Genomic DNA, 14,990 nt, shown 5'->3' with positions numbered 1-14,990 from the left:
GCATTCTGTTCTTGTGGCTGTCTTCTTTTAGGTTTGTTGAGGGATTACCTTCTTGTTGTTTCTATGGCTTGGTTCCTGTCCTTGTATTGGTTTTTTCCTGTTATTATCCTTTGAAGGGCTGGATTCGTGGAGAGATAATGTGTGAATTTGGTTTTGTCTTGGAATACTTTGGTTTCTCCATCTATGTTAATTGAGAGTTTGGCTGGGTATAGTAGTCTGGGCTGGAATTTGTGTTCTTTTAGTGTCTGTATAACATCTGTCCAGGATCTTCTGGCTTTCATAGTCTCTGGTGAAAAATCTGGTGTAATTCTGATAGGCTTGCCTTTATATGTTACTTGGCCTTTTTCTCTTACTGCTTTTAGTATTCTATCTTTATTTAGTGCATTTGTTGTTCTAATTATTATGTTTCGGAAGGTATTTCTTTTCTGGTCCAGTCTATTTGGAGTTCTGTAGGCTTCTTGTATGTTCATGGGCATCTCTTTCTTTAGGTTTGGGAGTTTTCTTCTATAATTTTGTTGAAGATGTTTGCTGGTCCTTTGAGTTGAAAATCTTCATTCTCATCCACTCCTATTAACCATAGGTTTGGTCTTCCCATTGTGTCCTATATTTCTTGGATGTTTTGAGTTAGGATCTTTTTGCGTTTTATGTTTTCCTTGATTGTTGTGTCGATGTTCTCTATGGAATCTTCTGCACCTGAGATTCTCTCTTCCATCTCTTGTATTCTGTTGCTGATGCTCGTATCTATGGTTCCAGATTTCTTTCCGAGGGTTTCTATCTCCAGTGTTGCCTCATTTTGTGTTTTCTTTATTGTGTCTACTTCCCTTTTTAGGTCTAGTATAATTTTGTTCATTTCCATCATCTGTTTGGATTTGTTTTCCTGTTTTTCTTTAAGGACTTCTACCTGTTTGATTGTGTTATCCTGTTTTTCTTTAAGGTCTTCTACCTGTTTGATTGTGTTATCCTGTTTTTCTTTAAGGACTTCTACCTGTTTGATTGTGTTATCCTGTTTTTCTTTAAGGACTTGTAACTCTTTAGTCATGTTCTCCTGTAATTCTTTAAGTGAGTTATTAAAGTCCTTCTTGATGTCCTCTACCATCATCATGAGATATGCTTTTAGATCCGTGTCTAGCTTTTCCGGTGTGTTGGGGTGCCCTGGACTGGGCGAAGTGGGAGTGCTGGGTTCTGATGATGGTGAGTGGTCTTGGTTTCTGTTAGTAAGATTATTACCTTTACCTTTCGCCATCTGGTAATCTTTGGGGTAGTTGTTATCATTGTCACTGTTTAAAGATTGGAGCAGACTCTGTGTTCCACTCACCCGAAGTCTCAAAATCCTGTGGCGGGGGTCGTGGGTAGCTGGCGGCTGTCAGCCGACCCTGAGCTCTAGCTACCCCGGTGCTGGTCCGGCAGGAAGAGGCCTGTTGCCCTACTCAGGCCGGTTTTCTGCTTCCCTAACTAATGCAGTCTCAGGTCCCGTGCACAATTGGATTGGAGCAGAAGCTGTGTTCCACTCACCAGAAGTCTTAAGCTCCTGTGGCAGGTGTTGTGCATAGCTGGTGGGTGTCAGCGGACCCTGCACCCTAGCTACCCTGGTGCTGTTCTGACAGGAAGAGGCTTGTGGCCCTACTCAGGCCGGATTTCTGCCTCCCCAACCAAAGCAGTCTCAGGTCCCGCGTGATTGGACTGGAGCAGAAGCTGTGTTCCACTCACCAGAAGTCTCAAAATCCTGTGGCGGGGGTCGTGGGTAGCTGGCGGGTGTCAGCCGACCCTGCCCTCTAGCTACCCAGGTGCTGGTCCGGCAGGAAGAGCGAGTCTGGAATTTTCAAATTGAGTTTCTGATTCGGGTAACATGGATTAATGGTTAGTTTGTTCTTAATGACTTTATAGCACCAACCTGATCATTCCACAAATATCATCCACTTGATCCTTGAGATAGGAGTTAGGAGAGTCAGGATAGGTAGATGCTACACAGTTTGAAAGGAGTGGAGAGGTGGCAATAGGGCATAAATCATATTTTCAGTGAGTAATTTATCCATCTGTGTACATAGGAACAAATTATTTTCAGGGTTTAGAAGCCTTAGCAGGAGAAAAAGAGGTAGAATATCACAATGTTGAGATTTGAAGCAATTTCTTCCTACTCTCAGTACAACACACCAGGTTAGATCTTTTCAATTCTATTCTGTGAAATAATTACACAGCCCTCTTTCCATGATGGCTGAGAACAGTTTGCAAATGAGCTCTTCATCCAGTTCTCCAGCCCAGCAACAGAGGTCTGATGAACACAGCTCAATCTTGATGTCCCTGTCACCCTAATATGCTCCAGAACGCTGCACATTCCAAAGGGAGATCATAGAAAAAGTGGTATGGAATTTATAATCCCAATGCTTCCTTGGGTCACCCTCATTGAGATGCTTTTGTTCTTCCATGTCAATTTACAAATGAACGACTGGGAGCCCGTGAACAAGCATAAGCTCTGACCCAGTTCTTTCCGCTTACTCTGCCTTTGCTTTTCAGATAACCCTAATGAGGTAATGTTTTTAGGCGAACAGAGGATTTTCCAAGTTCCACAGCTAGATAAATAATTTAGCAACCTTTAAAATGAGTTTGTATTAATGCAGTCAGGGCTCCCTGAGTGTCGATAATAGTAATTTTACTTTCTCTACTTTTCTAGTGTTCTAAATCTCCTCAGCTTATTACTATACAGGGATTGCGTTTTAAACTTGGTAGAATTCTCAGCCATTTTTTGCAATCTTTTTTGAGTCTTCAAAAAAATGTTTTGGTATTTCAATCTATATATTCTTTTGCCTAAACTACAAGTTGAACCTTTCTGTGTGGTGCTTGGCTTTGTAGTTCTTATAGGCCCTTAGGGCTGTCTAAGAAAGTGGAATTTCTGACCAAGGCTTCAGCCCTCACCTGGACTTCTTCAGTGTTTTCTTAAGACAGTTTGCAGATGAGACCACTGTTGTCCCTTGTAAGTGGGCTTACTGACCTGGCATCCCAGGAATTTGCCCAAGCTACTTTGTGATGGCTGTCTGATGCTGGCCCTCACAGTGGGGGTTCCCAGGTATAATAGATTTTCACTTCTAAGGTAGCAGACAGCTGCCTAGCAAAGACTCTTGCAGAGAGGCTGTACTATCATCTCCATCCTGATGTCTGTGCTAGGAGCCTTTGATTAGAGCACTGCAGCTGCTGTACTTCATTACTGTACATTTTAGAGTCAAGTTCGACTCTATCAGTGGGCTACCACCTAAGGTGCAGTACTCACTGTGATAATAGGTAAGGATATCACAGCCGGGAGGAGTGCATACTGCCTTCAGAGCAACACCATTCTCAGGCTGAAGTGTGATTCTAAAGAAGAGTGCTACCTTCTAGAATAGCTGTGAACCATGGTTCCTAAGGGTTCATGTGAGAGGCAGGGGTTTGTCACTATGACTGATTTATACCAAAATCCCCATGGTATTTTCACAGTCATGGGTAGAGGAGCCAGAGGTGAGCAACAATGTGTGATTTTGGAACATCAGTAAAGCTTCTTGAGCAGCATTTATGTCATGCCTGCAACCCTTCCCTTAACTCACGAACATTGGGTGCCATGGGAAAGAACCTAGCATATGTACTATTTGGTAAGTCTTGACTAAGGATTAGTAATTTTTAACCACTCAGGCAGAGTATGAGAGAAGTAATAGCCAACTGCTAAATAGCAGACAGGCAAAAGTACGTGCAGTGCATTCAGCAATGCCACGGTCAGCTAGCACCAGAGGCATCTCGTCTTTGGTTGTGGCTCTGTGGGAAACCACTTTGTGTTTTATACTCCTTGACAGGAAAATGCTATTTGCTGGGTGGTGAGCTTTTCAGGAATATGCTTTTCAGAAGGACATAACCAACCCCCTTTCCTCAACTATACCTATCTTACCTTCTCTGTTAGAGTAATTTTTTCTTCTTCTATGTTCTTAGAAATGAATAACCATGTTGAGGCTACACACTATCTCCAGTTTCTCTTTCTTTGAATACATGTTTGTGTGGTAATTTTGTATTCTCCAGACTTATACATAAAAGAGAAATCAATAAGTAATCAGTAATATATCCAGCAACTACTAGTCTAGTGAGTATAAACGACAATTGATACTTTCTTTTTATTATGTATTGGATGTCCTGCTAGGATTTAATATTACAGCTATCTTAAAAACCTACCCAACATGGGGTTCGTTTTTCACACTTTAAATGTCATGAAAATTAAATTCACAACTGACACAGTTTACATAGTTTGTTCAGAATATATCCTATCAGCTTCAAACAGTGGAATTCTCTTCCTTGCTCCTTTTGGTCTTGATTCTCATCAATGTGTCTAAAGTTACAAAAGATATTGGCCTTGGCTTACTTGCATTAAGTTTCATAATTCACCATAGCATTGGTATATGCACAATGTGATCTGATTACTTCACTTATGCAACTGCTCATAAGATGTGGCCTTGATTTATTAAGACCTCTGCTGCATTTCTAGTGAGTGATGTTCCACTCTCAATAGCACCTCCTCTCCAAGAAACCTTTGCTTCTGAATTATAACCCTGTTTTATAAGGAAACCATGCCTTACTCCTCACACTAACACATTTTCTTCTTATAGCTCCATCTTGGTCCATAATGTCTGTAGTTATTAATGCCATCAAATTATGCTTTTATTAATAAGACCTTTTACTTTCTTGACTAACTCACTCTAAAAAATCCATTTCTGTGTTGCCACATTTTACTTCAGTCATCAATTGTCCCCTATATTAGTTATCTAGAGGAAAAAATTAGAGAAAGACTATATCTATATCTATATCTATATCTATATCTATATCTATATCTATATCTATATCTATCTCTATCTCTATCTCTATCTCTATCTCTATCTCTATCTCTATCTCTATCTCTATCTCTATCTATATCTATATCTATATCTATATCTATATCTATATCTATATCTCATTACATTAAAGGGCTTTAATGTAGGCTGAAGTCCAGATTGCCCAACAATGGCTTTCTCTCAAAAGAAGGTCCGAGAATCCAGTAGTTGATCAGTTCATGAGGCTGGATATCTTTCCTGGTCTTCAGTATATACTGGAATCTTGAAAAATTCAGTAGTGCCAGTGAAGGAATGGACTTGCTAGAGAGAGCGAGAGCAAACAGACCAGGAGACAGTAAGCTTTCTCCTCCCACGCCTTTTATATAGATTGCCAGGAGATTGTATGTTCCTGATTAAAGGTGTATTTTCCCAAAATATCCATATTATGAGTGTATCTTCCCACTTCAAATGGTTTAATTAAGTAAAAACCCCTCAAAGGTATGCTCAGCCATTTAGTTTTCAGTTAATTACAGATGGAATCAAGTTGGCAACCAAGAATAGTCATCACACCCCTTAATTCCCATTTCCCCTTAGGGTTTCTGCTCAACTTTACACCGTAGGCTTCTGGGGAGTGATGAGCCAGCTTCTTATGGTCTTACGGTGCCTATTTCTTCATAGTACTTTTCCCTTATAACAATCATTTGGTTGATGGTTTCCCTTCCCTAATGTTTAAGCTATAGAGAAGTGTGTGACTATTTTGCTTACATATTGGTTCTTCTTATTTCTAAGTCATTACCCACTCTTAGCCCTACTGTCCTGCAAAATAAGATCAAAACAAACGAAAACATGCCTGTTTCTTTATCTGGTAGGCATGCTGTATGGCCATATGCTCTTTTCTCTGTTGCCTTTGCTATGTCAGACTTGACATGTTTCCATGCTTACAGGAAAGTGATTCTGGTTCAGTCACTCTTAACATGCCTCCAGTTCTTGCCATTGGAGTCCTAATTACAACAGGCAAAAGAGTCATGTGGGCAGCACACTGTCCACATCTTCCGCTTACCTGTTAAACAACACACCTCAGTCATCTACTCACTTGCCATTCCATGCATCTTGTCAACATGTAAAAATTGAACCATCTCCACATTTCAGTTATTGATATGAAACCAAGACTTCTGGTCTTACCTTCTTTTATTCTGCCTGTTTACCTGTGCAAGTTTTGATCCTACGACAAGGCTCTTTGACATCATCTATATTTTATCCTACAGATACATTCTCCTATTTAAATTTTCATTTTCTTTCTGCTACCAGGATTATATAGACTTCTTCCTGTATGCCTGGTTCTGCCATATCCAGTCCCTTTGCTCAATCTCTTACCTACAGTGTGTACTTAGCACTTATTCTCCTTGCACCTGAATGGTATAATCTTAGTTACTAAGGAGTTTAATTTTGAATTTCTGTCATAGTACCCTGCCTTTCAATTCTTCCTGGAATTTCAAATACATTTCTGCAGTAAGTTTACTGTCCCTCTTTCAGTATTAACTATTTCTATGTTTCTCCAAAGCTCTCATACTCTTTATAACTTCTCATTTCTACTTGGTGATTTTATATTCTATTAAATTCAGAAATTAGAAGCCATAAAATGAAAATGACTCTTCTATCACCAAAATTTCCACTCTCATCCCCTCACTCCCAAGGGATGGAAGCCTGCTCTGCTCACTTTGTTGAAAAATCTATCTCAGACTTTTCTCTGAGTTCTGACTTTACTGATCTGTTTTAGGTACTTGCTTCTTAATTTGAGCCCTGTACTTTATAGCCCTGTACTGATATGAAAGCCCTGTACTTTCATATAGGTTGTTCCTAAATTGTCAGAAAACAGTGTCTAATGGCTTACATCTTTATAATCACCCTTAATATTGCAATTGTTTTGCATTACTTCTATTAGCGGCAACACTTTAGTGTAGATCTGAGGTTGTTAGCAAAAACTTTCAGTTTTCTTTATTGATTTCTTTTCACTTTCTTTTCTCCATCTGAGCATACTTGACTCTACTTGTATTCATTGTAAGCTCTTTCCTTTTGATGCCAAAGTCTCTAATTTCCTCATCCTCATATTTCTGTTCCTTTACCTTGTTTTTCTGCACAAAGGATCTGGAGAACCCTGTGTCTCATAAACACATTGGATTATATTATTCCCTAGTTTAAAATAGCCAATGACTTTCATTTTGTGTAAAAGCCAACATTGTCCTGCTCTTAAAGAATTGTTAATAAAGACTGAGAAAATGAACCATAGACATTTCTATCCTCAAAAGACTTAGAATGTTTGAGACACAATTGTATTCAACAGATATTCACAAAGATAATCACCATCATTTGGAGTATAATAAGATGAGAATCTAATGTGATTTAAAGAATATTACAATAGTTATTTAGTTATTTTTCTTGTAGAATAAGATTAAACCTGGGATCTTGTGGGAAAATCAAAGTTGTGAAGTATTGCAGCAGACAGGTTCCTGAGACAGCATTGATGAAGGTGTTTTAAATCATTAAAGTGAGGTACATGGGGCTGGAATGTCAGATTATGATGGATAATTCTGAGGTAGTACTGGAGAGAAGGATAGTAGATAGTCTGTAAAACTTCAAAATGTGTTTGGATCTCATTCTATAAACAAATATATATATATATATATATATATATATTTATATATATATATATGTGTGTGTGTGTGTGTGTATATATATATACATATATATATATATGTGTGTGTGTGTGTGTGTGTGTGTGTATATATATATATATATATATATACATATATATAAAACTGAAGGACTTTATTTTACATTAAGTTTGTCTTTTAATAAGTTTACATTCTGCAAACTAATCTATATGAAGATGCAGACATTATTTTTTGTACATTTCTGAGAAAGCAGAATGTGGAATTAAGACTATGGGACTATTAGTAGAAATATAAGATGATGTCAATGAAGGTACTTTAGAACTTGGGTTGACAGAGCTTGATGGTTGATTGTATTTTGAAGGCTACTGTCAGGAGTAATAAATGAGTCAAGTATGTATCTCAAATTTATAATGGGAGTATGTGGTGCTTGCCTAAAGCTGAGAAGCAGACGATACAGGCCTAAAACTATAAATTTTCTAATCCTGAGAGTGGCAGGGGTTTGGCTGTTCCCTTGCCTTACTTGGGAATCAACCAACCCCAGCATATAGGCTTCACAGGCCCAGATCTGCCCTGATGCACACAGCAACTGATAAGCACGTGTATCTCTGGGGTTATGAGGGCTGGTTGCTGTTTATCTGACTACTGGGCCTGAAATGTTCTGGGCTGGACTCCCTTTTATATGACCTTATGAGGTTCCTTCCTCTAAGCTCTGCTGTCCTGAGTATGTAAATGAAGCACTCTCAAAGTTCTTGCCACAGCCAATAAAATATCACCACTTGAACCCAACTGGCCATTCTTCTTGAGTATAAATAGCCCCTGGGCCCTCCTAATAAGCGAATTGTGCTCTCATATAGTCTCTTGCATATTTCCTCTGTCCTACTCATCAACACTGGATACTTGGATTGGCCAGTTTCTGAAGTTTAACACAGCAGGAGTAGCTTGTTTGAGAAATATAGTAAAATATAGTTCAGATACTGACATTAAGATTTTGTAAAATATCTGAATATGAGATTCAGGCATAAGAAATTTTTGACATATCATCTTCCCCAAGCAAACAAATAGTTTATCAAATGTGACTCCAATTTTTAAACTGTTCTAAATCTAAAAAATTTCCAAAGGTCTCTCCCAGTTTTATCATAAAGCAGAGTCTTACTATTGCTCTTCTAGGTTATTGTTTTTTAATTCACCTCTACTATTCTTTTAATGATCTCCAAAGCAGATAGAGAAGTACTTTATTAAATATGAATTCTTCAATTCCACATTCTTATTATACCTTACTGTAAAGTATATCCTCACCATTGAAAAAGAGTCCTAAGAGCCTTTGTCTACTTCCTTAAAACTGTATCTGAACTCTCATTCCATCATATAGTTCCTGGGTGCATTGAACTGTTTATTCAAAGTCTTTGCTCCATTTGTCTGTTTTGTCCCTCTGTCTTGAGTTTTTATTTAAGTGACTCTTGGGTGACTTTGTTGGTAGGTATGCTGTGATAACTCAAGAGTAGTTATTTCCTGGCATACATATATGATATACAAGAAAATGAACTGGGTGACTTCTGTTTGCACATGAGAATGCAATTTTGTGCCATTATACATTCTTTGGGGGCTGTGATACAGAAGTGGTATACCAGCAGGAAAGGAGGATATTGCAGTATGAATAAAAGTGCTTTATTGCTTTGTTGGGAGGAAACAGCTGCTGGTTAACATATGCCTCCTGATCTTGATTGATTGTGGAATGACACTGTGAAAATTGTGGCTGTGATCACTTCAGAGCACAGAGTAAAGAGAGGGTTATCAAATGAAATAATCCTTGCTTCACCTCACTCAACATTTCTGGCTGCTGAGGTGAAAGGTAGCCACTGAAGATTTTACAGCAAAAATTTTAAAACTCTGTTAATGTGGGTGTAACAAGGCTTTATTAGACTTCACCTAAGTGTACACCTCAGCAACATTAACAATGCCTCTGAGTTGCAACCTATTACTTTTAAGGTACACTTTTTAATGTTGAAAATGAAAATGTCTCAATTAAAGCAGAGAAGCATGAATAGTATAATAAGGAGAAATTCAGTAAACATGTGGTTTAGAATTCATGAAATTCATCAAATGGTTAGAATCAGAATTTTGAGAGAAAAAGATTTCTCAACTAAACCTAGTATTTCCACTTTAAGAACCTCATGAAATTACCCTAAAAATGACCATAATAAGATCTAATATTTTGTACCTATTCAATATAGTTAATGGTTACCTTCATGAAACCTTCATCAAAGTCTCCAGTAAATTTCAATGAAGGGGTGGGAACCAGAGCTCAGAGAAGCAGGGATAATAATATGATCATGATTGAAAACAGAAAGATAGAAAAAAAAAAGGATCACAGTAGAGATCATTAATGTGAAAAGTAGGAACTGCTAAGAGATGAAGCTCATATAAAATATCATGCATTCAGGATTATCCTGGGATTAAAGGTGTGTATCACCATGCCTGGATTTAAGCTTTTCTTTTTCCTAGAACTGGTTCTGTCCCAAGCTGGCCTTGGACTCAGAGATCTGCTTGACTTTATCTCCTGGCATTAAAGATGTGTAGCACCATGCCTGCATCTAAATTTAGTTGGGTAGGATCTTGCCCCAAAGTCCCTTAATCTGCCATCTCCATTTCACATCCTGGTGCCCCTTTAATACTCAAATCATATATTTTATATTTTCCCATGCTAAGCTTGTTACTCTTGTTCAAAATGCTCTTCATGAGACTTAAGCAGAGAACAAACTTTCTTCTGGGTTTTTTGAGACTTCCTTTGTCAATGAAATTAATATTAATCTCTTTAGCTTCATGTAGACTCTTCAGACAAGGGCAAAAAGCAGTCATGCTCTTCACCAAAATACCTCAATACAGTCTCTAGGTCACATACTGAAATTCATTTCCACTGAACCCTCTTGGACCAAGTCTTCACAGTTCAAATCAATCTCAGCAAGTATCTTTCATATTATTACTTGGATACCCATTAAGTTCCATTTAAAACATTCCACTGCTTTCCAAATCCAAAGTCCCCAAATCCACATTCTTCCAGACGAAAGCATGGTCAAGCCTATCACAGCAATATGCCATTCCTAGTTTTAGGGTTTTACTGTAAACAGACACCATGACCAAGGCAAGTTGTTAAAAGGACAACATTTAATTGGGGCTGGCTTAAAGGTTTAGAGGTTTAATCCAGGATCATCAGAGCAGGAACATGGCAACATCCAGGCAGGCATGATTCAAGAGGAACTGAGAGTTCTAAATCTTCATCTGAAGGCTGCTAGCAGAATACTGACTTCTAGGCAGCTAGAATGAGGGTCTTAAGGCCTATACCCACAGTGCCATGCCTACTCCAACAAGACCACACCCACTCCAACAGGGCCACACTTTCTAATAGTGCCACTCCCTGAATCAAGCATATATAAACCATCACAAAAACAAAACAAATATATAAAAACATAGGTTCTACTACTCCTCTGTGCTATCGTAACATTTCCATTTCATTCCTTTGATTCTAGCCTCTAGAAATACTCCATATTAGACATCGAATTACTGAATCAAAGGCATGGTTCTTATATAAGAGCAAATATTTGTTCTTTAGAGCTTGTGATTATTCCACACAAAATAATGTTATTCTAATCCCATGTATTTCCTTGAAAATTTCATACTTTTTGTTCATTACAGATGTGTAATAGTTCATTGTGTACCACATCTTTACTATCTCTTAATCAGTCATCAGGCATCTAGACAGCTTCCATTTCTAGACTGTGATTAATGAGGCAACAATTAACATGGATATACACATATCCCTCTTGGAGGGTGTAGCACTAAGTAAGGCTATGCCTAGGAGTGATTACATGGTTATATTATATATTTAATATCTTATATCATACACACACACAGATATATATATATATATATATATATATATATATATATATATATATATATATATATATAATTAGGGGTCTACTGAATAAAATACTTCACCAATTATGCAACCAAACAGAAAGTTATAAAAGAAAAAAAGTAAGAAACACATAGAAAGTATTCATCATCTTTGAGCACAAGAGAAATTCACATTGAAACCACTTGGAGATTCATCTGATGAAAATAATTCTAGAAGCTTCTTCAAAAACAAAGTCGTGCTACCATATAACAGGCTCTCTCTTTCTCCCCCTCTCGATATATATATAACATTATTTTTTGCTCCTATTTCATTACTATAATTTTGTTACTGTTATGAAACATAATGCAAATGTTTTTTGCAACTAAAGGTTTTCCACAGGGTTTTTGACCCACAGGTTGGGAATTGCTGGTTCAAAATATTCTCCTTTACAGAAAAACCCCTGTACCACTCATTTAATATTCAGTTCTTGTGCATCCACCTCATGTCATCTTTTTTTATTCTTTCCTGTTTCTATAAGCTTATTGTTAATTACACATTCATTCGCCATGGCAAATTTGTAATTGACATAGACATTAAATACTTGTTCAATCTCTGTGAAGATTCTGTGAAGTCCAGATATATTTTTTCTACCTTCAAAAACTATGCTGTTAAACAAATAATTCCACAGCCATGAGCTCAAAATTTCCCCTTTAAGAGATGGTAATGGTGATAATGGTCAATCCCCTGGAATGATTTGTTAAGGCATAAAATGTTTCAACCACTGAGTTCTACACAGCCAGGGAGGAGTTGTTTTTTCTACATCTTTTACATCCTTAATGCTGGCTTTTAATGCTTAATCAATAAGCATTAGGTGAAATAAAAGGATAATTTATTCACTTCCAGAAAGAGATCCTTCTCTAAGGTTTTTCCTTTTCCTTTCAATTCATTTTCGCTGTCTTTTTTCCCTCCTTTTCTGAACACTCCTCCCCTTTCCTTCCTTTTAATGGAATGTCTTCTCAGTGGCACTTGCTTCTCTTTTTACTTCTTTTGATGAGGAGGATCCTGCCAACAACTCTAAATTATGTTTAGAATTTGCATGAAGTTGACTTAGTTCTACATCCAGTAGAGGACAACCAACAAGGCTGTTAAGGAATAAAGCCTTCTGTTTGTTTGATTTCTTTAGGTTATGGACAATAACAAAATATCTAATTTTTATGGGCTTCAGAGAGCTTAATCGACTTCAGAGGAATGTGTAGAAGGTTTAATTCAAGCTTCATTATGGGAGAAGTTTCCATTAGTAATCATACAGAAGACAGCCATTGCAGTACACTGAGCTCCATAGAGAAAGTGCAAGAGAGAGCCGGACAGGCACTGGGCGACTCTGCCTCGTGGACGAAAACCAACTATACATGGGCAAAGGAGATCCTAAGAAGCTGAGAGGCAAAATGTCTTCATATGCATTCTTTGTGCAAATCTGCCTGGAGGAGCTCAAGAAGAAGCACCCGGATGCTTCTGTCAACTTCTCAGAGTTCTCCAAGAAGTGCTCAGAGAGGTAGAAGACCATGTCTGCTAAAGAAAAGGGGAAATTTAAAGTTATGGTAAAGGCTGAATGAGAAATGAAAACCTACTTCCTCCCCACCTCCAAAGGGGAGACCAAAAAGAAGTTTAAGGACCCCAATGTACCCAAGAGGCCTCCTTCGGCCTTCTTCTTGTTCTGTTATGAGTACTGTCCCCAAATCAGAGGTGACCGTCCTGGCTTATCCATTGGTGATGTTGCAAAGAAACTAGAAGAGATGTGGAACAACAGTGCAGCGGATGAGAAGCAGCCCTATGAGAAAAAGGTTGACAAGCTGAAGAAGTACGAAAAGGATATTGCTGCCCACAGAGTTAAAGGAAAACTTGATGCTGCGAAAAAGGGGGTGGTCAAGGCTGAAAAACATGAAAACAAAGGAAGAGGAAGATGAGGAAGAGGAAGAGAGGAGGAGGAAGAGGAGGAAGAACAGGAAGACAAAGATGAAGAAGATGATGAATAAGTTGGTTCTAGCACAGTATTTTTTCTTGTCTATAAAGCATTTAACCCCCCTGTACACAACTCACTCCTTTTAAAGAAAAGAAATTGAAATGTAAGACTGGATAAGATTTGTTTTTAACCTGTAACCTATTTTTGTTATAGTTAACATACTACTTTAGATAGCCCTGTCCTGGTGGTATTTTCAATACCCACTAACCGTGCCAGTATAGTCTGGTGGTTGTAAATTGGCATGGAAATTTAAAGCAGGTTCTTGTTGGTGCACAGCAGAAATTAGTTATATATGGAGACAGTAGTTTGGTTTTGTCTTTTTGTTTATTCTTTTGTTTTATTTTTGGGTTTTATTCTTTTTTTCATCTTCAGTTGTCTCGGATGCAGCTTATACGATTATTCAGTTCTGTTAACTGAATACCACTCTGTAATTGAAAAAAAATGTGGCTGTTTTGTTGACATTCTGAATGCTTCTAACTAAACACAATTTTTTATTTAAAAAGTAATCATACAGAAAATCTTATATCAAAATTAATTGTTCTTTTTTCCCCATGATATCTTTTAGAAGAAATTAAGCCCATAAAAGAATATATTTTTTGCTTCTGTGTATTTTATTATCCATATCTATATAAAGTTAACTGATCTTAACTAATACCTTTGTTTACATGGATAATGTTTGATAATAAACCATGATATACAGTCCAGTCTTTCAACTATAATACTAAATTTTGTTACTTTAATTAACTCTTAACATCTTTTTACATTAACTTTGTTGAGAATTACCTCAAATTGTTTGCTAACTACAAAGCTGATAATTTTTTTCTTTTGAGAAAATGAAATTAGCTGTGATCAGAGAAATATTTTAATTCATTAATATATATTAATATAAACTGAATTTTCAGGTATATTATTACACTATGATGCCACAGTGGCTCTTTAGTCTCTTATTGTCTATTGTCATTGACAGACCTTGGGGCTGCTGTGGTATTGGACTTGACCCTGGAAGGACTTAATATCCAAGCCGAGTTTAAATACTTTTACTCATATTTCTTAGCTGTCTTGACAAATGAAAGGATAACTCAGAATATCAACTACAAATTTGTTTTCTCCTTTGTTTAATGGAAAACTGGGCTATTATAATTATTACTTTATTATGAGCTTATTTTTTTAACAACTTTTAAAGCAGCTGAATTTATAATATATAAGAAAATTTAGCTGCTCAAACTGCTCCACAAAAACCAGACCTTTGGGCAACTTCAAACATTCAGAGCCTTTGAATCTAAGCCATTTCCCAAGGCAACATCCACTTGGCAAAAAGTGAAGGGGCAATTTGGCAGTTATTTATTTATTTATTTATTTATTTATTTATTTATATTTGATCAGTGTAGTTAGTCTTAGCTTTATCCCCCTGCTGAATTATCTGCTTTGCTGTCTACAATAATCAAGTCAGATGGATAACTGCCAATTCTTTCTGCATGTCTTAAATTATAAACACAGCTTATAATGAACAGGGCTTACTGTACTACAGACAATGATTGACCATCCTGCTTTCTTAAGATCATCATTCTGTTATTAACTGGTCAATT

General features: G+C 37.2%; 1 pseudogene; it reads left to right on the top strand.

Annotated features, from left to right (window-relative positions):
- Window positions 1–12,793: 12,793 nt before the first annotated feature.
- LOC110307372 (high mobility group protein B1 pseudogene) lies at window positions 12,794–13,417 on the top strand (annotated as a pseudogene).
- Window positions 13,418–14,990: the final 1,573 nt, after the last annotated feature.

Source organism: Mus caroli, unplaced genomic scaffold (assembly GCF_978045245.1).
Source record: "Mus caroli unplaced genomic scaffold, Mus_caroli_1 scaffold_14, whole genome shotgun sequence".
Lineage (NCBI taxonomy): Eukaryota > Metazoa > Chordata > Mammalia > Rodentia > Muridae > Mus > Mus caroli.
The sequence above is the reverse complement of the archived record's forward strand: the minus strand, read 5'-3'. Positions and strand labels throughout refer to the sequence as shown.